The following is a 27,355-nucleotide window of genomic DNA, read 5'->3' as shown; positions in this document are numbered from 1 at the left end:
TAATTTTGCAAGTGGGTGAGAGTATGAGTGCAGTCCTATGGGAAGTTTTTGAGAGTGAGAATGGCAAGTATAGTGGATGAATTCCAAATTTTGTTTAACTAGAATGGTGTTGATAATGTTGATTAGAGATTTATTTTTGCCAGATGTAACTTCATATTACAAGTCATAGAGAAGTGTTAATTTTACTAACAGCTCTGGGAATCACTTCTTCTCAGATATACCATCTGTTATTTAGTTGCCCTTTTAAGCTCTCTTTTCAACTAGGGATGCAAGTGTCCATAAGTAGACCCTGCATATAGAGGGCACTAAAATAGTTTATTTTCAAATGCAGTTATATGGATTTTCAGTTATTGAGAAATCTTAAGAAAAGTTATCTAGATGCTTTTGTACCTGCTCTGTACCTGGTGGAAGTGTAGCTAGTTGTGATCAACTCTTCATCTGAGTAATCCTTTTGTTTTTTGTTTTCAATGTTTTATCATTCATTTATTTGTTTAATAAAAAATAGTGTTTGTAATTTTGTGTATGATATTGTTGCCAAAGACATGTGAGTGGGTGCTGTGGAGGAGACAGATAAAAATAAGGCATGTGCCTTGTCGTTTAGGTGTTTGCAGTCAGCTTTTCCTGGGAATCTTGTAAGGCATGTACTTGAAAGAGTATATCATCACTCTGGTTTCCTCCTAGCTGTGAGCAATTATTGCCTTCTTGATAAGTAGACATTTGAATAACTGCAGCGCTTGCTGAAACTTCGACCTTCCGAAGATCCCAGATGTGAGAGGGGTCTTTATCATTCATCTAAAGTATCTAGTGAGTATTTATAGAGTACCCACCAAATAGAGCATCTGTGCTCAGTGTCATAGGGCAAACGGAATGAGAAAAAACTAACAAATTTTTCCCTAGGGCATTTTTAATGTAAGAACTAAACATATTTTAAAAGTTCACAACATAAAGTGGTATAAGTGAAAATGAGTGGCAGAGAGCATAAATGCCAAACACATCCAAAAGAGGAGTGAAATCAAAGATTGGGGAAGGTTGCCCAGAAGACTGACTTAGTATAGGGGTATCAAATTTCAATGGGTGAAAAGTACAAAGATAGGAATTTCTGCTTGACTAAGGTTTTGGAATATACATCAGCAAAAGAGGATTCTTCAAAGAGAACTTGGTTTGTGTGTTTTGACTTTTAGCCTAAATACAAAAGCTTAGTTTATTAAAACTTTTTTTTAACCCAAATGCAAAGCAACAGAGGTAAAAACCAAGAAAAAATCAGCTACTTTTGCTTGAGACTCTGTCCCTCTTAAGATTTAGGCTCATACAAATAGCAAAATTATATTCCTTTCTCACATTCCTTCATTCATATTATATTTATTCACTCAGTACTTAAATGTGTCCAGCGTTGTGCAATGTGTTTGACATTAAGAATAGCCCTGAGGGGTAAAATAACTCACCAAAGGAGAACATCAAGATGCCCTTTGGGATTTTGCCCGTAGAGTGATGGGAGGTCATGTGGTTCTGATGAGTGATTTACAGACTGATTGCATAAATGTAGTTTCAGCTCTAGGAGCTGCTGCCCCCTCCCTTAACAAACCAAATTAAAGTTTGCCAGAGTCTCTCTACAATGGTGACTTGAGTTCAGCATGTCTCATGTATTTTTTTAGTGTATTCTAGTTTTCATACCCACAAACTTTTTCCAAAAGATATCAGAGATAAATTTGTCTTTTACCACTGATTTGTTTCATTTGTTTAAATTAATGATATATCACTCTACCAAATATCCCTAGGCAGAATGAAATGAAATTACTTTGTTTGAATTAGATATGCTAAGTAATTCTAAAGTGTAACTCTAGAGGGAGAGCATTCTGTGTTTAATGTTAAAATGTCTGCACATTTCGACAACTCAGAAAATAAAATTGTATTTTTAGAGATGATGACATTTTTGGAGAAAGACTCTCAAGATAAGGTTATTGGCAGAGAAATGAAAGACTCGTACAGAATATTGGATGAAGTCTCAGTGGAGGAAAGAAAAGTCAAGGAAAGGAAGTGTGAAGAGTAAAGGGATGACAGAGTCTGTTATAAGGGATCCATGATGCAAAGAAATGGAACAAAGTGAAGTATATGGGAGAAAAATAATTAATGATGAAAACTGTGTGTAATACAGAATGAGGACTCAGAAGTCTTTATTATAATACCAATCAGAAAAGAAATAATACTTCTCTCCCTCAGGTGGGTGTTCATCTGCTCATGTTTTATTTTTTAATTGAAATTCTCATTGTTCATTGACCAGATCTCTTCTCATTTATTTTCACAGCAACCTTGGTAGCAGCAAAATAATCATTTAGAAAACTATAATGGAGTGGGTGACTTACTGACTTAAAATATTTAGCATAGTATATAACTCAACAAATGTAATTCTTCCCGATTATTTTTTATTTTACAAGAAGATACTCACTGTATTAAACTGATTGTGTAGACTGCTTTTTTTCCTCATGTATCTTATCCTGCTAAACATTTCCGTTCTCTGAATGCATTTTTTAAGTAACATAGCACTCTTGCACAAGTTTAAAGGTGAACCTCTGGCAGATTCAAGTACCTCAAATTTAAATCAGATATCTGACTTTTAACGTTAAATTAAAAGTTGTCAGAAAGGAAGATAATTTTTTAAAATTTATTGTTGCATTTCAAAAGGACCAGATCCAGGCCTATATTTCAAAGTTTCTTTAATAAACCCTGGGAATTTTTTTTTCTTTTTGATTTTATTTTCTGAATCCACTTCTCTACTCCAAATGACTTAGATGCTTTTATTCTTCAAGCTCCTTCCAACCATTCCAATGGAAAATTGTCTTATTTTGTTCCTGGAATATTACACCTTTTGTTACTGGAAGCTTATTAAGAGTAATTAAAGTTCAAGGTTACCCCACCCTCAGATGTTTACATTAAAATAAAGTCAGATTTCAGTCACCTAGATATTGGGGAGAGTTCAATAAAGGTGGCTGCTCATATCAAAATTATGTACTTAAAAAATGTGTTTTGATAATCTGCACTTCCCTTCTTGATGAATGAATAAGAAAGAAATTTTCAAGAAAGGATCACATTAAGTCTTTCTTTTCCTTTTTTTGGTAACCCTAGTGTGAATTTAAGACATATATTTTTCTCTTCAGTATTTGCATTTTAAAACTGATATCCAAAAAGTGAAATAAACAAAATATTAAATTTCATAAGAATGTATGGGAGACATTTTGCAGTGTAAGAGTTCAGTGAAGTTTTATCCAAAGATAGAAACTTCTGTAAGGCAGACTCTGTTGATAAAAGCTGTCAAACTCAATGTATAATCGCATAGCAATATATAACTTCAGTTGTATAATAATCATGATGATTATTTATATCATCAATATATTCTAAATGTAGTAGATATATAACTACTAATAGCTACACATATATATCTGATGTCATAGTAAGAGCTTTATTCCATTTTGAAAGCCCTATAACTTTCTTGCTGGCTGCTTGTCTTTCTAACATGAATTTTAACTGGAAGCAGAGTGAGGGAATTTGTTTTTTAATTGTAGGCACTCCTTTTTGTTTTCAAATTTAGGTTAAATGGAGTTTTCATATAAAAATTGAAAAGTTAGGATAATGTGGGACAATGCTAACATGGCAAGGATTTTTTTTTATTTTTTTACAAGTTTAATGAATCTCATCTTCGTGCATATCCTTTCTGTTATCTCCTTGGGGTATTTCCCTTGTGGTTCCTACCTACAATTCTATTAATGATGTTAGTAATGGTATTGTAAAGGATTGGGCTTCAGGTGATATTAGTGTGTATAATGATTTGAAGAAGGGGAATGACCCACTTTTATGTTAGGTCATTTTCTCTACCTATCACCCAAAACACACTAGCTTCACTAAGTGTAATCCACTCTCCAAGAACAAGTGTTCAATGATCAAATGAGCTTTGGGAAACGAAATCCCACCTGTGGAGGATACTGATGTGCTTGGCTATATAGAATTTGAAAAATACCCTTAAAAACTGTACTGGATACACTTACCTTAGCAGATAAGCTGTCTAATTTACTTTCCCAGGGGAATTTTTTTTCTTTGTTAACATAATCTAGAACACATTCTCCTATTGTAATAATTTAGGATGTATGTCACCTCAAAGGCATACTCCATTTGGTATTTGCCATTGTGAAATCTCATCCAAAAGATTATGGTACAATATAATCTAATTTAAATACAATTCTTGGGAAAGATGCTGTTTTATTTAATTAAGGATTAAGAGGAACAACAAAAATATTTGCATTGTTGGAAATTACTATATACAACTACATCATTCTATTTTGTATTTATTATCCTAGCACATTTTGACATTGTTTTTGCTGATTTAGGGCACTGTAGGACCTATATAATTCCATTCTGTCACTGATAACTATTACGTAGATATAGATGCTAAACTATAGGAAAGTAGGCCAAATGTATGCTTAACACATAAATGTGTTGGAATATATTTCTACTCAACTCTATGATAATTTTACTTTTTAAAATAATAGTAGAAGTTATGACAAAATCAGTCAGTGCAAGTTTTGTCATTTGTGTTCTGGGCAATTGAAGTTTTCCTTATACTTGCATAGGTTTCCTGATATGATCCTATAGTACTGTTGAATCCACTCAATAACCATTGAAAATCTCATCTTTGCAATGGACTGCCCAAGTGTTAGGTGAATATGAAAAAAAAAACAAAAACAGCAACCTGATAGGAAATTTGTTACCTTAAGGAAATTGACACAATGTAGGATACACTTCACTATACTAGACAATATGTCTGAAATACTATCTCAACACAAATTTTACAATAATTTTTTTTTCTAAGTTGTCTTCTGAGGTCAAAATATCTACTTGGAAATGCATAGTTACTAATGGCAGCTAATGCTTTTTGAATGAATCGTGATTATCATAGCTTCAAGTTTAATCTTCTTCCCTCTCTCCTCTTAAATACACATAAAAAGATTGTTTTGTAGTTACCTAATGCTTATCGATCACCAATTTCACGATTGTTTTTTCGATGACAGTATTTTATTATTCTTCCAACTTCCCAAAATTCTAGGAAAGTGATAAATTTAGTCTGTTAGGCTATTTGTGATTCTTAACCCACTGACAGAATTCTGTTATGAGCATATAAAGTAAGGTCTCACCTATCTTTAGCACTGTAATTCACTTACCAGGAGGTTCACAGAAACTTTCCTGAACTGTCAAATACATATCCAAAACTCACTTGCCCTGTAGTCACAGAAAAGGTCTTCAGTACCTCATATATTGGGTATTTAATCTTAGCCCATTCATAACTCCAAAATATTTTGTTATCTTTTCTCTGAGTCCAAGATATGTTACAGGAAGTAGCAGATTAAGAGAATGAATAGGAGCAGCCCACAGTCAGGCCTTTCGACTGCAGGGGTTATAGTGGAGAGGAAGAAACCCAAGAAAGCAGATTTAAGGACTTTAGAAAATTATGGCTCTGCTAGGATGAATCACGTCCTGTAGGGGAAAAAGTGGTGTGGAAGTCTTTTCTGGATCATTTGACAAAATTGGGACAGAGATGGTAGATTAGATCAAGTAATGTATGTTATTAGTAACGTTATTGTGGTTATGTAAGAGAATATCTCTATTAGGATACATATACTGAAATGTTTAGGGGTAAAGTGCCACGATATATATAATTCACCATTAAATGGTTAAGAGAAAATAATTGTGGGTGTGTTTGTGGAGAAGGGGTGCGGGAAATGTATACAGAGAGAGACAACAAATAAACAAGTGAGGGAAAATGTTAATAGCTGAATCTGGGTAAAGGGAATATGGGATTCTTGGTGATTTTTTTTTGCATCTTTACTGTAAGTTTATTTGCAAATAATTTTATTTTTTTAAATCATGGTTTGAGGGTTTATTGTGTAGCATATATTCAAAATATGTTATTTTTTACTTCCTTATTTCCCAATCCAATAGCATACATTTTTAATAATGATATTAAATTATCAAGTTAATATCAAGCATCACATATTTAAGAAAGCAAGGTCTATACAATTCATTTCAAGGATAGTTTTATAATAATTAATCTATAATTTTAAACTTAGAATATTAGAGGAAAAAACCTTCAACCCCCAGACAGCTGGGCTGTAGATTCACATCCTATCACATTGTATATGGTGTCTCATAAACTTTTCAATAGTGACTTCTAGTGTTTTTTAAATATATTTTTAATGACAGAAATTATCAATGATATGATTATTACTCCCTCTATGTCTTTTTTTATCTTCTTTCTTACAGCCTTATTAATTTTTGCTGGCCCAGTTTAATTAATAAATCACATATTAAAATACATATATTATACACATACACATACACATACTCATAATCATTTATACTCTGAATCAAAGGTTGTGATTTAATAGAAGTGACTTCTTCCTTATCCATGGAATTCAGATATGCCCATTTTACCCCTCATACAAATGGGATTCCCCTTTCATGAGATTGTGAGGAGGATGATCTTAAGCATGGTGCCCATATAACCCCTGTAGGTGGCAGTATCTGCCAGGGATTTTTTTTGTGTGTGCCACTACTTTTCCCCCTAGTTTTGTGGTTTCTCCTTCACATTATTGTCTTCGGAAGTCAGGAAAATTAACAGGGCCCATGAATGTTGACGCGTGAAATAAAGGAACAAAGATATAGATAGAGCTGAGAAGAGCAAGGCCCAGGTAAGGCTTGAAACTAAAAGTTCAGAAACAACCAACAAATGTGAAAGAAGCTTACGGTTGATTTGTTGTGCCCTCACTGCTATTGTCTAAGTTTTAAACAGAGTTTGTTGCAGAAACTGAAGAGTATGTTGCAGATCCCAAACCTGTTCCTGAATTGAGCCTCTTCATCAGCTTCCAAAATTCCTGTGGCTATAATTTGAAAGATAATTCTGCTATAATTACATTGAAGTGAGGGCGATAGGGAATAATTTCTTTCTTACTGAAGGAACCAAGATTATGTCAATAGCTCTCAGAGACCAGTGTTTTGCTTTGGAAATCCATCCTAATTTAATGTATGAAATGGAAGAAGAAAAAATATATAGCCATAGTTTTGGAGGATATTAGAATATTTTTGTAGGATTCTTTTGAAATCTTGTTAGAATTAGTGTCGATTCTATACAGCTTTAAAATATTTTGAAGGTTAATCAGTAAATACATTTAAAAAATCACTAAGCATATACTTGGGACAAAACACTATGTATGCTAAAGTATAAAAGCACTGATGGTCATCAACAAAGACATTGTAGTCTAGATGAGAAGCCGAGACATGATAACTCAATCATTATGTGACAATAAAATAGGAAAATGCAAGAGAGATCACATGGTGTGTGCTCTATGAAGGAGATGGACAGTGATAGTTGGTCAAAGCCTGAGAAGAAGAAATTACCAGCTTTGAGTCCAGGATTCCAGGAGGAACTTAGCTCTGAAGGATGAAAAGAATTGAGATTGGTGAAGAGGAGAGTTTAAGTTATTTGAGTTTGAGTGAACACAAGGTTTGAGCCTGGCAATAGGCTTGCAAGCTTTAGAAAAGAAGAAATAGATCAGTTTAATGAGAGTGGATGGCCTGTGTCTAGAAGGCGTAGGAGAAATGGTTGGAACAGTAGAATAGAGCCAGACTGAGGATGTGGAATACCTGACTCACAAGTTTGGATGTATTGTTGTATAGAATCACTTGAAGTTATTTTTGCAAGGAAGAGGTATGTTGAGTGGGAGCTTTTTAAAGGAAGATTCATCTGTAGACCATTTATACATTTGCTGCTTTCTCTGTCCATATGTAATAAAGAGATTTTTAAAAGTTACATACTCTCTCCCTTGTTTGGTGTCTGGGCTGATTTTAATTATACTTAAATCAACCCATAATAAATTTGTGTCTTCCAGCCAAGAGTGTCTGTAAGTTCCCTTGATAGCATGATCCATTGCCTGAATGTCCTTGTAGCTAGAAACTGCTTTCATATTATTTAGCCTGAGTTCTTGCCATTGTGCTTAAGCACATAACTTTCTCAACTGCACCCATTTAATGGCATTAATTCATCCAGGTTTCTTTTCCACATGCCCTTTTATATATTTATAGATAATTCTTCTCTTATTTCTCCTTCCATGGTGGATTAATATTTCCATCCTTTCTTTTCCTTCCTTCCTTCCTTCGTTCCTTCGTTCCTTTGTTCCTTCCTCCTTCCCTTCCTTTCCTTTCCTTCCTTTCTTTTCCTTCCTTCCTTCCTTTGTTCCTTCCTTCCTTCGTTCCTTCCTTCCTTCCTTCCTTCCTTCCTTCCTTCCTCCTTTCCTTCCTTTCCTTTCTTTCTTTTCTTTCCTTCCTTCCTTCCTCCTTCCCTTTCCTCCTTCCTTCCTTCCTCCCTTCCTCCCTTCCACTGCCCTCCTCTCCCTCCCTCCCTCCCTTCCTTCCTTCCTTCCTTCCTTCCTTCCTTCCTTCCTTCCTTCCTCAATTCTTGACTTCACTTTATCTTCCTTCTCACCTTCCTGATATTTTTATAGATTTTTTAAAATTAAAGTATAGCTGGTACATAATGTTAAATTAGTTTCAGTTGTACAACATAGTGATTCAACATCTCTGTATGCTATACGCACAAGTGTAGCTACCATCGTTCCCCATACAACACTATTGCAATACCATTGATTAAATTCCCTATGCTGTACCTTTTCTCTCATGACGCATTCATTCCATGACTGGAAGCCTATATTTCTCACTTCCCTTCACCCCTTTTGTCCACCCCTCACCCCCACCTTCTAATTTTTTAAATGGCTTTTACTATGTATTATGTATGTATTAGCTGGCCTGACAAAATTTTTAGCAGAAAGGAGATTTATAATCTTAATAAAGTTATTTAAAGTCCTAAAAAAAGCTTAATCACATTGCATTGTTCAATTTAAATATTACCTTTTCTAGGAAGCCCTCTATAATCTTCCTACCCTATGCTGACCACCCTCTTCTCTGAAACTCTTAGTTGATTTAGTCATTGCTATAAAGTAGAAGTCTTACTTACAACAAGTAATGTAGATAGGTCCATTGCTGTATATTTATCTTTTCCAAAGTACCTACACCTAGCATTGATATTATAGGTCTATCTGTGCTTTATATGTGGAAATCATAGATGGAAGGGAAAGTATATATGTGGCAAAGCAGAGTATACTACAATATTTTTCAGATGGTTTACCAAGATCACATGTTGCAAATTGATTGTCCTTGAGTTGGAGGCTGTCCATACATGTTTTGCTTCCCTAAATAGTGGCTTACTGAACATTTAAAGTATTTTGAATTACTTATGAACATTTAAAAAATTAGGATGTTTCCCATAAACATCAGTATCTCCACTATGTAAAAGAAAAGAAAAAAAAAACAGTGTACCTGACAAAGTGATCTGCATTCTTATGGTAGAGTAATCAAGTAGAAGTAGAAGTGAGTAGCTGCCAATATCTTTAGACCAACTGGGAAGACTCTCTTTTGTTCGGAATAGCTCTATTTTTCCCCATTCCTATTTTAAAATGCTGTCTGGCCTTCCCAGGCACTTGAGTTTGTGATTGCTGTCCTAAATGCTTAGATAAACGTGGAGTGCCCTGGACTGTTTCAGAATTCCTTTAAGATGTACAAGAATATCTAGTAACATCCTGAACTTGGTGCTACAGTGGTTATCAGATTTTAGATGTAAGAAGAGTGACATGGTCAGCTTCTGAAAAATGAAGATTCCTTGATCACATGCTGAGGTTACTAAATCAGCAGATCTGGGAAATCTAAATTAAAAAAAAAACACACACAACAGATGATGGTGATGCATATGTTATTTGCATCACATTTAGTGGAAACTTCTTGTGTCTCTTGATCTCTGGAATCAGACATACCTTGCCTTCACTGATAGAAATAAGTTCAATTTTAATAATAATCATTTTAAAGTATAAAGTCCTAGAGGTAGGAAGAACACGCTGTTGTGCTATGTTTTTTATCTACATCTTCATTATTAGACACTTACTTTGTGTATGGTATTTTCCCATAATAAATAATTCTTGGATGAATATCCTTATGATTCATTTTTAAAAAGGAAAATGAAAACTCTGTGCTAACCAAATTTATTTAGGGAGTTGTGTGTGTGTGTAGATCATATATATATATATATATATATATATATATATATATATAAAATTCAGATATAATTCAGGATAGAATCCATCTTTTTTTAGGCCTAATTTTTCTCAAACTAAATATTTTCATATTGTTACCACTTTCAGTTACTGCTTCCATTATCTATCATTAAAATAAAGCTAAACTTGGAAAATATACTTTTTCCATGATGACTCATTTCTGTTGATTTGGAAGAGGGTCTTTTTTTTTAAATTTTTTTTTTAACGTTTATTTATTTTTGAGACAGAGAGAGACAGAGCATGAACGGGGGAGGGGCAGAGAGCGAGGGAGACACAGAACCACAGAACCGGAAGCAGGCTCCAGGCTCTGAGCCATCAGCCCAGAGCCCGATGCAGGGCTCGAACTCATGGACCACCAGATCGTGACCTGAGCTGAAGTCGGATGCTTAACCGACTGAGCCACCCAGGCGCCCCGGAAGAGGGTCTTAACAATATGTTTCCTTAGTATAGGAATCATGGTCAAATAAGGGTGAAATTAAACTTTGTCAATTACATCTATAATTCTATAACCATTGCCATTTGCTCGTGGTGCCATAGCAAATGTAGGTGAGGTTTAATAATATTCAACAGGTTACTGCTGGTGGTGTTTGTTTCTTTTAAAATGCAGGGCCTCATTGGCAAGCTGGGAATTTATCTCCTTGGATACTGAAAAGAATAGAACATTTCAACTATATGTCAGACCTTTTTTTTTTTTTTTAATTAAAAAAATTTTGTTTACATTTATTCGTTTTTGAGAGACAGAGACAGAGCACAAGTGGGGGAGGGGCAGAGAGAGAGGGAGACACAGAATCCGAAGCAGGCTCCAGGCTCTGAGCTGTCAGCACAGAGCCTGACGCGGGGCTTGAACTCACAAACTGCAAGATCATGACCTGAGCCTGTCGGACGCTTAACTGACTGAGCCACCCAGGCGCCCCTTTTAAAAATTTTTTTTGACATTTATTTATTTTTGAGAGACAAAGTGAGACACAGCATGAGTGGGGGAGGGACAGAGAGAGAAGGGGGACACAGAATCCAAAGCAGGCTCCAGGCTCTGAGCTGCCAGCACAGAGCCTGACGTGGGTTAATGATATGACTGTCATTGTCCTAGAAGGAATAACATTCATTAGTGAATAACATTAGTTCAGGTTCACATGATGGCCCATGTAGAATAAAGAGAAACTTTATTTCTCTTCATATGATTTTGAGAATGTTGTACATTTACAAAATGGACTCTTTACTTTTTATCTTCACTTCTCAACTTTTATCTGATTTCTTTGGCCCACATTTCCAAGAACAATCCCAATTGAGAAGTCAGACTTTTATGGCTCACATTCTGTGTTATTAAACACATGAATCATTTTGGTTTTATGACAAACTAATGGGACCATTGTTCCTATCCTTCAGAAGGTTGTTCTTTGGGGACCTTTTGAGCAAAGAGAAGAATGGAACAAGAAAATAAGATAGCTTCAGCCTAATAATCAGAGGTCAGTGCAGTCTGCAAGAAGATCATTGTTAAGTGTTTCAGCACATTTTACAAAATAGTTTGAGGAATTGCCAGTGTTAGTGTCATTATGGCCAATGATTAAATTCTGTTCAAAGTTAAAGCAAATTGGAAAAGAAGAATAAGTAAAAAGTGTGAGAACGAGAATAAAACAAGGGGGGTTCACCTTTAGATCGCTAACAGAGGACAGTGAGAGGTGATAATTAACATTCCAATTCTGTTGTCATAGATTTGCCTAAACTCCTTGTGTTATTTCCACTCTTTCTAACCACAGACAACTTAAGGAATTAGTATTAATGTGTTACAAATGGCTCATTGAATTACTTTTCCTTTGAGGTCCCAACACCAAGGGTTCCTTCGGAAGACATAGAGAATCTTTTTTTCAGTTTGCATTGTTTTCACTATAGAGAGATTTTTTTTAATGTTTGTTTGTTGGTTTGTTTGTTTATTTGGAGTGCATATGAGTTGGGGAAGGCAGGAAAGAGAGAGAGAATCCCAAGCAGGCTCTACACTGTCAGCACAGAGCCCCACACAGGACTCAATCCCAGAAGATCATGACCTAAGCCGAAATCAAGAGTTAGATGCTTAACCAACAGCCACCCCGACGTCCCTAGAGAGAATTTTTAAGTGTTGGAAACCAGTTATGTCCCCACCCACCCACATCAGCTCAACAAAATTGAGAGATTAGATGCAGTACTTTTTCCAAAGTCTCCATACTTAAAAAATTCTTTATAGTTTCCAACTAAATTTATTTGTAAGAGAATGATGAATGGTTTTTTCTTTTTTTTTAATTTACAAGACTGCATCAATATATTTTTTAAGTTTATTTATGTATTTTGAGACAGAGAGTGAGAGCAGAGGAGGGGTCAGAGAGAAAGAAAGAGAGAGAGAATCCCAAGCAGGCTCTGCACTATCAGCACAAAGACTGATGTGGAGCTCAAACTCTTGAACTGTGAGATCATGACCTAAGCAGAAATCAAGAGTGGGACACTCAACTGACTGAGCCACCCAGGTGCCCCACGACTGCATCAATATTCTTTAATGACAACTTTTTGTTAGAAAAAGATGGTCTAGTTTGACTTAGAATTATACAGATCCAATCAAGTAAGTGAAAGTAACATGAAAAAGTCAAATGTCTCTTTCTCCTTCAGAGGAATAATCAATTTGTTTCGGGCAAAAAACAAAAACTGTAAATAGGACAACAAAACAGAGTTTTTATTTCTTTCATTTTAAAGTATAACTTTTCAATCATTCTTTCATAAACAGCCTACCATCTCTTCTACTCTTAATCAAAATCAAATTTATTTTTCTCTCCAGCTAATGACTTTATGAGTGGCAGGCAGGCTATTTTTTGACACAGGGAATAATTAAGAAGAGCTGAATTGACTAAATGAGAACTGTATTTTTGGTAGACTAGTTAATAATGACTTGGAAGTTTTGTCCTGATTTAGAAAGAAATTAAAGTTACTACATTTCTTCTTTTTAATTTTGATTGACAGACGCAAGTGAGAAATCTAGTTATGGTCAAGTAGAACAAGATTCTCTGACTAAATCAAGAAAGGTTTGTTTGGGATTTCATGACAGCCAATGATCAATGACTTGGTCAGTAAACTTTCTGGAGAGATGGGTCATCATTTGTGGCCTTAATCTCAAATGTGTTAGTAGCTCCATGCTGAGAACAAACATGTCCACAAATGCTCACTAATCAACCACTGAAAGTATGTGAGTGGTGAGTACCAAATAAAGCTTTGGTGTGCATGAGTCTAGGGTTAGTTGCATTTGATAAATTCATTCTGGCACAAGTAAAGAAAATGTAGTTGGTTTGTCTCTTACTTTTCAATGTTGTCAAAACAAAATCTTCAAGTGACAGTGTTATAAGTACTTTCTGTTAGGTTCTTTGGTGTGTTTCTTTGTTTAGCACAAATTAGAAATGTGTTCCTATTTGCAGTTTCAATAAGCAAAGTTAAAAGACATTGATTCTTTCTCTAGTTTTGGAAGGTTAATTCTCCATGTTTCTGCAGACTTACAGTGAGGTCATTTATCCGTTCCCAAATGTGTACAAATGGGTAGCTCTATATTTATTCTGTCTGATTTCTCCTTTTATTGGCTGGGACCATAACAAACTAATTATTATTTTTTTATTTATTCACTCTTCCAGATAATGCATTTTGGACAGTAAAAATAATATCAGTTTGATATTCAGTTTGCACATAGGATTTCATGGCTGTCATGCCTGATTAGGGCAAAGGCATTTCTTTCTCTTTGCCTTAAAGCTACAGCAAAATGCTATGAGTAATTTGTACATCAATGACTCCTTCACACCCTTTCTAGGGAGGTGGATAGGCATCAAATGTCTGTTAGGGAATGGTGCCTTCCGAATCAATCAATAAATAATCTGAGGGGCTCCTGGGTGGCTCAGTCGGTTAAGTGTCCAACTTCAGCTCAGGTCATGATCTCACGGTTCATGGGTTCGAGCCCCTCATCAGGCTCTGTGCTGACAGCTCTGAGCCTGGAGCCTGCTTCTGATTCTTTTTCTCCCTCTCTCTCTGTCCCTCCCCTGCTCACACTGTCTCTCTCTGTCTCTCAAAAATAAATAATTGCAAAAAAATTTAAAAAAATAAATAATCTGAGTCTTTTAGGATATTACAGGCTATAATATTAGAGACAGAAATATTTTAACAATGTTAAATGAAGTCAGAAGATGTGTCATAAAAGCCCATCATGTTCTATCCCTAAACCAGCCCTCCTGGCAAAACAAAAGGAAATTTGAATTTAGATCACTTTCAGGATTTCTTGAATAACAACTTTGAATAAACTTATTCTTTGACTTGGGAACTTTACCCACCTAACTCTGAACAATTTATTCTTTTCAGGAAATTTTATTTCTTCTCTCTGTGCAACTCAGCCCTACTCAGCTTCCTTCATTTCTAGGGGGGGGAAATGTGTCGGTTTTGTGTAGCTGCATAGCAACTTAATTAAGTAAATGATTTTATGAAGGGAGAACTTAATTAGAAGATGAACTTTCTAACTATTTCTTCCTTTTACTTTTCCTAGCAGGAGATATTGTCAGAGAAAATTGGACAGTATTTTAGAGATGAAAAGAGAATAAATATCTATTGTTTTGAAGACTGGGCGAGTAGGAAAAGTAGGCCAAGTCCCTGGGCTGCATTTGTGGACCATTTTCTTTTCTCTGATATGTTTGACATCTACACAAAATATAAGACAATAGAATTGGCCAAGATTAAATGTAGGCTTTGCATTATCCATGTTATGTCTCAATTTTCATGCAAGAATACTTTTTTTTCTCCTCAGTAGAATTATTTGACTATAAACCGATGAGTGAATCCATAAATATCCTTCTCTTCTACAATGAAATTTTAAAACACTACAACCAAGATAATCATAGCCTTTACTTTGATCAGACATCAGTAGGCAGCTTGTTTATACTCTATAGTTTGTAAGAAAAAAATCAATATGTGTTTTTTTCTGCTACAGTATTTGGATATGGTGTCCCCCAACCCTAAAATATTTCTTCTATCCTTATCCTTAAGTCTCTTGTAATGACTTGTAGAAAAATGTTTCTTACCAGCTATTTTTTTTTATTTTACCAAGTTATCCAGTGTCTAGTAGAGTACCTCAATAAATATTTATTCAACGAATGAATCAATACCTCTGTTTAATACCAAGAATTCAGCCTAATCTTAAATAATAGTAAGCTGTTGCCTTGCAACTGCTCATGACAGCCTTAGAATTGGAATGAGAAGCCCACATTATATTCCGAAGTGTAATATTTTTGCTTTCTTGTCCAAAACATTCCAATAAACTAGCAGGAATTGGTGGTGGTGGGGGAGGAATAGCAGAGGGGTGAAATGCCATTTGCTCAGATTTTCAGGAATAGATTAGACATCCATCTCTTCTGGTATTTTAAGCAATTACCGGCCAGGTGTATATCAGCTGTGTTATGTCAGGATTTTCTAATGCCATTGGACTTTTTTATCAATGATGATATCACAAAATAGTCAACCCCGGACTGAGTTTGTGGGTGTAAAAGGGATAAAGTAGATATCATTAAGCAATGTTTGCAGCTAGGAGATTTAGGAGGAAAATGTGTGTGTGGTGAGAGAAAGGGGATTAGGAAAAAGCAATGACTTCTGGGGGTTGTGTCAATGTCTCACTTTTGGAATAGGGCTGGGAGTCTGCCTCCTGCAATCTACTTATTTGGTCCCCAGACTGGTAATCAACACTTGGTCTACATTTTATCAAATGACTGCTTGAAGCGTGGTGAGGGTTTTCTTAATAGAGTTTTGCTAGTAGTTTGTGTGCCATGCTGTGGAACCCATTCCACAGCAAGGCACTGACTTTATAAGAAATTTCGTTCGGTTTTCTATTACCTGGAGTCTTTATTGAATCAGTTCTGCATAATGTCTTTAATGGTGACCATGTATCTCTGTTAGATATGTGGTAAGGAAAGACCTCTTTCTTGGTACTATGATTTTTCAAATTAATTTTTTAAAGTTTATTTATTTATTTTGAGAGAGAGCATGCTGGAGAGGGGCAGAGAGAGAGAGGGAAAGAGGGAATTCCAAGTAGCCTCTGCTCTATCAGCGTAGAGCTGGACATGGACCTTGATCTCATGAACCATGAGATCATGACCTGGGCCAAAACCAAGAGTTGGACTCTTAACTGACTTAGCCACCCCCACACCCCACCAATTATTTTTGATTAGTATGGGCAGCTAAATCTCAAAGCACTTTTTATTTCTTTTCAGAAAAAATTTATAGTTCTAAATTCAGACCACACAAGTGATATTACTTGAATAGTTGACTTAATTTTGGACTACCTTGAAATTCTTTGCCTTGATAGCATGAGGTTTCTGTATCTAGACGTTCATCTTCCCAGGATATACCAGAGTAGCCTTCTCTGTTTGAATCAGACTTTATGTTTAATTACTTTCAAGTAGCCAGGCAGGAGAAGGCCCCAGCTGTACCTGTTCCTAATTAACTCTTATTAGGTGTTCTGCTTCATTGAAGGTTTCCAAAATAAAAAGGTGTTCAGGACATAAGCAAAACAGTGTTGTCAAGTCTTGGCTTTGCCAGTGAGATGTGTGATTTGGAAAAATAATTCCTCAAAGCTTCAGTTTCCATAGCTGCAAATAGCAAATTTTTTTTCAGGTGATAACGAAGACACTTCCGGCTCTGGAAGTCTATGACCTCTTGAGCGTTTATGTGGTTATAAGGTCTCCCCCATGAGAAAGCCTTTCTTTACCTGGCCCAAAACAGAGATCTTCCTTCTTCCTTGCCCATGGCTTTAATTTAACTTTCTTTTCCAGGGCACCAACTAACTTATTAACTTTTTCCTGAATTGTCGCTCCAGATCAGAATCTAAAAATTATTAGGATTTTAACAGATCCTTGTGCACCTGGAAAAGAGTCCATATAGCACCCTGTAGGCTGGTGAAGACTATGGGTGTAGTGGTGTGCCATATCTACTCCACCCAAGTTATTAACACAATTAATTCCCCTGGAGGATTTTTAGTAGTTGTTCTGATCTAACAAATTTTCATGCCTTAACTTCTCTTTTGATCTTTGCTGCAATCTAGATTGCCCACTAGTCAACAACCTCCATGTTGTCGATTGTACAGAGACCCATTCCCAATCCATATATAACCTAAGAACAAAGGGTTCCTGTGGATGTCAGTCCTGCCCTGTTACAACAGCTTGCCTCAGGTGTTCCCCTACATCTTCAACCTGCCAGTCCAATCTTAAGCCAGCTGCATGGAGATTTGTTATATCCAACTTCATAAGGCAGCATTCTTTGCTGCTTGCATCTGACACCTGACAGATCTATTTGTCTTAGATCAGTCCTTATACTCTTGGTCCTGATTAGCAATATCCTCACTACCTCCCTGGTACTACCCCTGCCCTCTCCTTAAGATAACAACTTCCAAACCAAGTATAATGTTAGGCACACAGCAAAATGTCATCAGCTAGGTGGAAATATGTTCTGTTTTGTTCCATTAAGTGTTACTTTGAGAGTAAAAGGTAGCCATTCCTTAAGGCTTAAATTGCATAGATCTCAGCAGGCAGGATAGATAGAAGTAGACAGCAAGGAAGAAGAGCCCATAAATCCTGAGGTTTAGAACTTCCCTGACTTTTTGTCTCACTGGACTTCTCTCCATACTCTCTTACAGGATCTATAGACGCTAGGTTTTTGCATCACTTTTTATTTCTAGGAAGCTACTCTGAGAAAGTCAAGGTCTCCATGGAATATAGGAAACACAACTGAGAACTAAAGCAATATATGACCAAGAAGTCTTTTTTTTTTTTTGTGTCCTGAAGTTCACAGCAAAATAAGATATTTTAAGGAGGTGAGAGCTTAGGATGTGAACTAGCTCATGAAGAAACATATGAAGTAGCATAACTGTACACACTTGACCATCTCCACGTGTACTTTAATTTTAAGTTCACTTCCATGGATTTTTCAATGCCTTAATGTCTGTTTTGAAATTATGATGTTCCCACCGCCCTGGGATCTATACAATTAGCACACTTTGGCAAGAGCAAAATAAAGTTTAGGTCAAATGTATTTCAATTCCTGTGTAAACAACGCATGGCAGCTGGAAGTTGTTTTAGAACTGCAGATGGGAATAGGCAATTCTGCATCCTTATGTGTATCAAAACGCACATGCTCAAAACCACCACAAATTGAACTTTTTCTTCATACCTGTTCGATAGAGCTGTTGGGACCATTTATTTCTTTAACTACTATTGACTTATCCTAAGAGTAGACTAACCAATATCTACCAGGCCTTTGTTAGATGTTTGTCCTTTTTTCTCCCCCCTGAATAAAGCCTTGGGCATGGGAGTAGAAATCAGTAATTGCAAATTTTTAATTCCTGACAGGCAGGGTTTTACTCTCTCTGGCCTTTAACAGCCCATTTAGCCTCTTCAGGCTTTACCCATCAGCAAAATGTAAATAGCTGAATTAATGTGAATAAAGGGCTTTGAAGATGAAAACTCTTCTGCACTGTAAGTGGCAACAGAGCCTTTCTTCCTTTATTGAAAAAACATTTATTGAGCTTAGTGTCAATTCTGTGCAGAGCACTTTAGGGAATCATAGAGATGTACATTGCCAAGGTTTCTGTCCTCGAGGAGGGTCACTCCCATCTTCATGACACCCAAACCTAAACTGGGAAGTAGTGACTATTTCAACATTGGGCTTGGCTAGTGATTGCATGACTGGTTACGTCTTGAAGATACACATTTACCAAAGAAAACACTAATTCATTATCCACAATCATAAACTCAGAAGTAAGGTTTGTTTGTCAGTGATAGTCAAAGGGATCCTCCCTGAAACTCTAGCCCCTCAGGATGCTCCAGGACAAAAGTGTTAATGATTAACGAAGTTAGGAAGGAGCTACGTTAATACCATTCTCTTAAAGATTTACAGTGAATATGCTTACAGTTTTTCAACCCAAACTGAGAAACACATTTTTGAAAATCTCCACTAATTTTACTCCATTGAATATTTACATCCAAATAATTCTAGAATCTTACAGAATTAAAGTGGGTTTCAGAGGTGTCCAAGTTATGTCTGAAAAATGGTTGCAGGAAGGAATAAGCTTCTCTTAATATGGACCAATACAGACATATTTAAGTCAAATAAAGTGGGCAATGTTTTTTTTTCTTAATTTTTTAAAATGTTTGTTTATTTTTGAGAGAGAGAGAAACAGAGCGTGAAGAGGGGTTGGGAAGAGAGAGAGGGAGACACAGAATCCAAAGTAGGCTCCAGGCCCTGAGCTGTCAGCACAGAGCCCAACGTAGGGTTCAAACTCACAAGCAGTGAGATCATGACCTTTAGCTGAAGTTGGGTGCTCAACCATCTGAGCCACCCAGGTACACCGAATATTTTTATTGGCTTTTATTTGAACTGTTTATAGGGTGGCTAAATACTTGAGTAGCTACGGTACATAATCCTAATGTGGCCCAAAATAGGCCCTCTCTTATTTTTTCATGGTAAGCCTATAAAGACTTTTTTTTTTACATTTTATTTTTTTATTTTTAAAGATTTTTATTTTCAAGTAATCTCTATACCCAATGTGGGGCTCAAATTCACCACCTGGCATCACATCCTCCACCGACTGAGCCAGACCAGGTGCCTCTGTTATTTTATTTTTTTAAGAAAGCAGATTGGTCCATCAACTTGATTTTCACATTTCATCCCAATGTCTCTGTATGTTTGAATCATTAATTTAGTTTTTTATTATGACACATGGAGCATGGTTCATGAAACTTAGCAAATAAATTGTTCAAGCAAAATAATTTTCTTCTTTAACATGTTAGTTCTCCACCCTTTCTGAGTATCTGACCATTATTTTATTTTAATACAAAATTTCTATATAAAATTGACTTTAATTTTCTACTAATCTATTTTCTCTGTGGGAAAAACTACCCTTTTAGTTATATTCCAGTAGAAATCTGCCAAGGCAGTAAACTTTACCATCTTTGCTTCACTAAATTATGTTCAACTTTAGGAGAGTATGCATTTGGACTAGTCAGAACTGTATCCAATTATTCAGTTTAAGCAGAGGTGATAGGAACTTTAAGCAAAGAAAGCTGACTTTACTTCCCTCTAGTTTTATATAAGTAGGACTTCAAGACAAACTGCTTTAGTTTTCAAATAAATATTGTAAAACTGAGGTTTTCAAATAGAATAATTTCCTTTCTTTGGCTTTCTGTGCCATCAACAAAGACATCATCAAAAACATGAGGTTTTCTTTGAGTTTTACCACCTTGAGGATTAATTTGCTTCAGTTTGGTTTGCTATTCATGATAAGTGTATTCGTTTTTTTAAACTGTGTGTTTATTAGGAGTATTTGGATTTAAATTCGTGTTGTCCATGGTATTCTTTTTGAGCATCAAAAATGCATGCAGAAAGCAAAATGAGAGTAATTTCACTCCTACTTTACGTTCCTAAGAGACAAATCATCCACATCTTGGAACTCCATCTGTATAAATATTTGTCGTTTAAATCCTGCCTTTCATTGCCAAAAGGCAGTGAGATGGTCAAGCTTCTGCCCACATGCTTCCTGATGTTATTGTATTAGCTAAGATTCTTTTTAATGCAAAATGGGGGAAATTTTAACTCAACCTGGCTGAAGCATCAGAGCAAATGTATTGGCTAATGGATTCAAGAAAAAGCTGGATGCAGGAGAAGAAAGATGTCCTTATGACTCACTGTCTTTCTCTTTTTATTTTCCCACATTTCTATCACTTGCCATGGTACCACCAACCTCACATCTTCTCAGATATGTTTTCTTAACTATAGCTTCCATCATGTGCCAGGCGACATCAAGTAAGACAAACATCCCAGTTCTCAAAGATCTCTCTGCTTAACATGGCACCTTATAAATATTTGATCAAGGTGTCATGTATCTTATTTTTTTTTCTGTTACCAAGATAACCCCTCTTTCAGCCATTTTACATGTGGAAATCTATGATGAAAGGATAAGAATGAAGAATGAAAGACCCAAGGGAGTGAAGTAAGGGAAGTTCCTTTTACTAGGTTCATCTTTGCGCGATGCTCCTTGGGAACTGTTTAAAAGTCCTTTGCCATCAGGCCAACCTTAAAACTGCTTTTTTCTCCTGACCAATTTAGTTTTGCTTCTTACCTTATCTGCTCTTTATTATACCCAGAAGAAAATGTGAGAGAATATTTTACTATGATTGAAGTAGCATAAAAACAAAGTAGCATAAAAGCTTTCATATTTATTTATTTCATTGTAGTTCTACAGCACAGTCCTAAGACTTCCTGGTCTTTGCTGTCTTCCAGTTTTTGTATCTTTTATATTGACAGTTGAATGATAAGAAGTCTAGTAAGGTATCTAGAAAAGAAGACATATTAAAACAGTAACCTATTGCCAGTTTTCTCTGGAACCTTGATGATGATATCAAAGAAGCTGAGAAGATACTTGGTAAATCTCAGAAAGCCCAACTCTGAGTAAGTCAAGTAGATAGGCAGAACTATATTCAAAATCAAAACATTTTTCATCACGCCATTTCAAGGGGCAAAAAATTCCACACCATGTCAGGCAGGATTTTGAAAATTTCTAGGTCATTTACGATTTAATAATGCTTTTAAATTTTGCTCTTTTTGTTTTTAATGAGGGCAATGTTTGGTACAAAGGTGAAGTGGGTATTAAATAAAAAATGCATTGTTGTTTTTCACTTTACCTTGTCCCTTTAGGGGTCCCCCATGTTTTAGTTCAGATTCAGTTATTGTCATGTGTTCAGTTGATAGGCTCTGATTCCCATTATCATCCCAGTGGTTGGAGGGACCAGGAGTGACTAGGGAACTGCAAAGCAGAACTATTAAATTTATATTTACTGCTAATCATTCCAACTCCTGGCAGACAGCCTAATTGCTAGCACAAAGAGGATGCTCGTGAGAATCATGGTCATATAACTTGCCCAGTGACTTTCAGTAAGATACATAGTTTGTGAAAGCTCTTGGCTTATTGGGAGAGTAAATATTATTGCAGCTTGAGTTTCCTTGTGCTGTTTCCAACTCAGGATTTATTAAATATAATTTAACGAAATATCTAATTTAAAGAGATGAGACAAAATGTGATTAGTAGTTTCCCATCCTATGTTTTTGGGATGGGCAGCAATACATAAGCTCCTTAAAAGACCAAAAATGAATCTAGGGCTTTTTCTATGCATAATTCCCATTAATGTTAATGGCTTTTTGTGGGCACAGTTTCTATTAATGTTAATGAGATACACGCTGGAAGAAAAGAAAAGGGAAAAAAGAAAAGAAAACTGATCTCCCTTTGCTTCAAGTATTTTCCAGTGTAGCCTGAGAATGAACAACTAATAATAAAATACACTGACTCCATAGACAGGGAATTATTCACCTCCTTCTTTTGTTTTCATTCTGTCTTGGCTTTGCTCAAGTTGTATTTCTGGAAATCTACAAAACCAAGTAGAACTATATCAGTTGTCTCAGCAGTAGCAGCTGTTTCTTCAACCAGGGATCTCCCATGTTTAGTGTATTACAAGACAATTTTTCTTTTATCTGCAGAACTGCACCAGTAGCTAACACTTGACCAGAGCTTATGTTGTAAGTGTTGGAACAATACTTAACTATGAAGGAAGGTGAGTTATAGTCAGGAAAAAAAAGACACGGAAGGTGTTTTCGTGACATTTAGTCAAGGTCAATCAAACATCTGCAGGGAAAGAGCAATACTCTTATATGCGCTGTGTTCTTAATATGCCAATTTTTGTATTAATGTTTAATGTATTAATGTTTTATATATGTTTACAATCCTGCCTAGGGGTAGCCTTTTAGAGTCAGTCTAGGGGCCAAAATGGATCAAATACATTTTTATTCTAAACATTGTAATTTCGCTTCCTTTGCTATTGTTGTTTTCCTCTCTTCTGATCTATGGTCTCTAGAATAAAGCAGCATATTTCCTAACGCAGTAAACAGGTCACTCAAAAGTCACTCAGAATTTTCCAAAGCAAACAAAAGAATAACTACTCCTTGTTAAAAAAAAAAGTTCTTAGGTTATACCACAAAAAAGCCCCCCCCCCACGCACACACACAATGATAAATAGATTGAACTTCATCAAAAAACTCACATCCAAATAGTATCCAGGTTCTCTCATATTACCCTGGCATGAATGTGGGCATATGTGTACATGTGGTCAACTCTGTGGGCATATTTTCCATTTTCTTTTCTTTAATTTTCTTTATTTCTAATTTCCATCCCATCTGTAACTTGGTATTCATGTCCCTAGATCAGCATATAAATGAGAATTTCATTAACCTTAAAGCTTAACTGTAACCAAAAATATTAATATTAAAGCCAGAATCTTAGTTAAAATGTTTTTGTGGAAAAAGACATGATCTTTCCTCTCTTTCTTGTCACTGGGTTGTCCCAGTTTCATCTGCCTTTTCAGTTTCTGGCTAAAAAAAATGTCTTGAAAGAGAAATAGCTAGATCCCTGTTATCCCCAGGATTTCATATCCTGTCAGCCCTGCTTTCTGGTGCAAGGCCAGACATCTAATCTTATATGCTTAAAGGCACATGGGAGAGAAAACTCTGGAAATATAAGTCTGTGCTACTAAGAGATTTTAAATGAAAAAAGAAGATAATGTAGATTTTATTCAAGTGTACTAATTTTACATTCAAATGCTACTACTGAAATTTAGGACTGCTGAGAATCAACATTGTGATTTGATGGTTAATGTTGCTGCCACATTTTCAATAAATGAAATATTGAATATAGGACTATTACAGTCACTGGCACTGTGCTGACTATTAAGAAGAATATAAGGAAATATAGACAGTTCCAAGTGGGAATCCTTGTGTGTATGGAGATACACACACACACACACACACACATATGTACATTATATATATGTGCACATATATGCACATATATGTATATATAGACACACAAATATATGCACAAATAACAACAGCAAAATGTGAATATTGATAAAGATAATAAGTACTTGATTAATGAATGTATAATGAGTCATGAATCAATGGTTGAATAAATTCAAAGGAGCTAAAGAATTTCTAGATACTGAGGTCACAGCAAGAGATTATGAAATGGTCTTTGAGGAATGTCTTAAGACCAAAATTGTGGTAGTGGGAGGTAAAAGATCTATTTCAAACATTTTAAGTTAAATTTGGTATATATTTGCTCACAAAACAACACTAGATAATAATATGTATGATTTCTATTATAAGACATTCTAGAAAATGCAGAACTATAGGGAAAAAATCTGAAGAATGGTTGTCAGGGACTAGTGACAGAGGAGGGGAAAAACAGTAAGGTTCTGAAATGCATTCTTTGTTGTGCTAGGCACTATGGATATAAGAAAGCATGCCTGCCTTAAAAGAGCCTATAATCTAGTTTGTTAAATTAATCCAAATTAATATGCATGTAGAGGGGAAGATCAATACGTTGAAATATAGGCGTAGTGGATTCTGCTGCACTTTTGGGTGAATCATTTACCCTGTGTCAGCCTATCTTTTTCATTAGGTAAAGTAATAAGATTGACCAATAGATGAATTTTGAGATCACCTTTGTTTCTAAAAATTTATGATCCTATTATTTTGGTCTTGTTCCATGTGTTAATAATGAGAAGAAGTGGGCTTTCTTGAGAAGCCACCTGTGATATATACTGAAATATAAATTACATGAAAAATGATGTTCGGAGGTTAGGCAAAGTAAGCACAAAATAACTTTGAGATTCAACTCTCAGTTTCAGTTGCCTATTTGTGGCCACTAGGAGTGTAGGATTTAGTTGGGAAAATATTATATCCCATATTTTTATTAAGGTTGACTGTAGCCATCAATTTCAATCCTCAGTCTCTTCATAGTCTCCTAGCAGCATTTTACATGGTTGAATATTCCCTCCTTTGCAAAACACTTTTTCACTTGGTTTCTAGGACCACAGACTTTTTTTCTTTGATTGCTTCTTCACAGTCTCTTTTTCTGTTTTTTTTCTGATGTTTAATTAGTAGAGAACCCTCATCCTGAGTCCTAGAGCTGAGTCCCATCTCTTTTCTCTTTATGCTCCTTCCCCTGGACCCCATTCTCTCTCATGACTTTAACAACATCTTTATGTGATGCTTTCATATTTGATCTCTAGATCTAGACTTACATCCCCAATTTACTACCCAATCCTGTACAAACTCTAGTTGTCCAAAATTAATCAGATATTCCTTTCCCAGTATACCCTTCTACAATATTAGCTATCTCAGAAGTTGGCATTCAATACTGTTGCTTTTCCCAAAAACACTGAGGTCATCTTGAGTTCTTCCTTTATCCCATTTCCAACATGACAGCAAATCTGGTTGGCCCTATCTTAACATGATTTGATTATAATTAAAATGTAATAGAAATTTAACCACCTCTCACTATTTCAATAGCCTACTAATTCTTCGCTGTACTTCATTCTATTCCCAAGAAGTTAAGAATGATCTTTTAAAAATTTAAATCATAATTATATCGGTCATCTGCTTAAAATCCCCCACATACCGCTAGCCATATCACTCAGGGTAGAATCCCAAATTCTTCCACTGACCTGTAAGTTCCTATATGATTTTATGATCTTCCTCTGCCTCCACACTCATACACACCTCTTTACTTCTTAATTACTCTATTCCAACCATACTGCCTCTTTCAACATGCCATGTTTGCTTCCATCTCCAAGCCTTTGTACGTGATCTTTCCTTTACTCAGAACCCTTTCCTCTAGACACTCACACGGTTCTTTACCTCACCACTTGTGATCTTCATAGAGTCATCTTTTAGTAAGGTGTTTGCCAGTGTGTTTTGCAGTGCTATTTACTAACATTTCCTCTTCTCCTTTCTTATTTTTTTTACCAGATCACATACTGTGTATTTCATGTACTTATCCAAGTAACTTTGTTTCCCCATTCTAGAATGAAAGCTGTAGGAGGCCAGAGGTTTTGCCTTTTGTTTCTGTTGTTCCCCAAGTTCAATAAAAGATGTCTGGTGTCTCAAGAACATATGTTAATGGATGCCATATCTGGTAACTGCAAGTTAATCTTTGCCCAACAAGTATTGCAGAACCCACCCAGAACAAGCAATCTGCTGCTAGTGGTCTCAACGCACTTTTCCCATTTGTGCACTTCATGTCGGATGAGATTTAAATGCCTTCACGACAGCCAAACAGGAAGAGCAAAGCCCCGTGTTTTGTGAAAATAGCAAGTGGGGAAGAGATTACAATTCATGTGGGTGATCTCTAGGACACCTGAAAAAGAACTTTTTGCTAGTTGGCTTGAGATAATTAGCATAGTCAAGTGTCAAGCATTGCTCTGGACCTCATTAACACATCTCCTCAGGGAGGCACTTTTACTTGGAAAAATTAGCCTTTCCTCTCCAAAAGCACTGAAAAGACATCCTCCTCTAGCTAGCCTCTGGTGAGAATCTGAGCTTCTCCATTATCACATCTGGTAACAGAAGAGAATATACTTTGATTCATTGTCACATTCAGATAAGTGAAGAAAGAAGCTTCTCCACAAGTGTGAATAGATTTTGGTAAACAAATGGATTTTTTTTTCTTTTTTGAAAGGATATTTAAACAGCAAGTGTCTCTGCTCTAGTGCAGCTTGGCTGTCTAGACTTGAAGGACTGCCTTCGGTTGTGTTCAGCATATGTTATCACCAAGCATACTTTTTATGAAAATGTACTGACGGTGTGACTTCCTCTTCAAAGATTTTTGAGGAGATTCTCTAAAGAAAATTGCCCTCTCGCTTTGTTTGTCTAATAGGCGCTACTCCATTTCTGCTGCACATTGTTTCCTATTGCACCGTAAATAACCCACAGTTTTATTGACCTTTGACAATCTTTAGGAAAGGTCTAGATTTTGTGGTTTGCTTTAGATTTACTACAAGTACATCAATGATTCAATCTCACTAAACATTAATAATAAGTCACTAGGATGTTTTCTTCCTTCCCAACCAAAAGAATCACAGTCTGTATCCCTCATGTACTTTACTTACACTGTCTTGGATAAGAAGCTTGTATTCTGAGCAGCAAGTGTTTAAGGTAGTTGAAACAGGGAGAAGGTGTGAATTCAAGTTCTGCCACTGGCTGGCTGTATGATCTTTGCTAAATTCTCTGTAACT

At 35.8% G+C, this 27,355-nt stretch overlaps 1 protein-coding gene and 1 long non-coding RNA gene across 28 annotated transcripts in view; one reads left to right on the top strand and one right to left on the bottom strand.

Moving 5' to 3' along the window:
• Positions 1-27,355, top strand: part of NRXN1 (neurexin 1) — a 1,120,881-nt gene that overhangs the window by 887,061 nt on the left and 206,465 nt on the right. The gene's annotated exons all lie outside the window — the stretch shown is intronic.
• LOC128311194 (uncharacterized) lies at positions 21,330-27,355 on the bottom strand. Of its 2 annotated transcripts, XR_008289304.1 has the most exons (4): positions 27,230-27,355; positions 23,324-23,478; positions 22,597-22,652; positions 21,330-21,564 (listed from the first exon to the last, which is right to left on the bottom strand). It is a non-coding gene; the product is annotated as an uncharacterized LOC128311194 (long non-coding RNA). The 2 variants fall into 2 exon arrangements; XR_008289305.1 differs by lacking the exon at positions 23,324-23,478.

The sequence above is a fragment of the Acinonyx jubatus genome, chromosome A3, assembly GCF_027475565.1.
Source record: "Acinonyx jubatus isolate Ajub_Pintada_27869175 chromosome A3, VMU_Ajub_asm_v1.0, whole genome shotgun sequence".
Classification (NCBI taxonomy): Eukaryota; Metazoa; Chordata; class Mammalia; order Carnivora; family Felidae; genus Acinonyx; species Acinonyx jubatus.
Note: the sequence above shows the minus strand (reverse complement) of the source record. Positions and strands in the feature narration are given on the sequence as shown.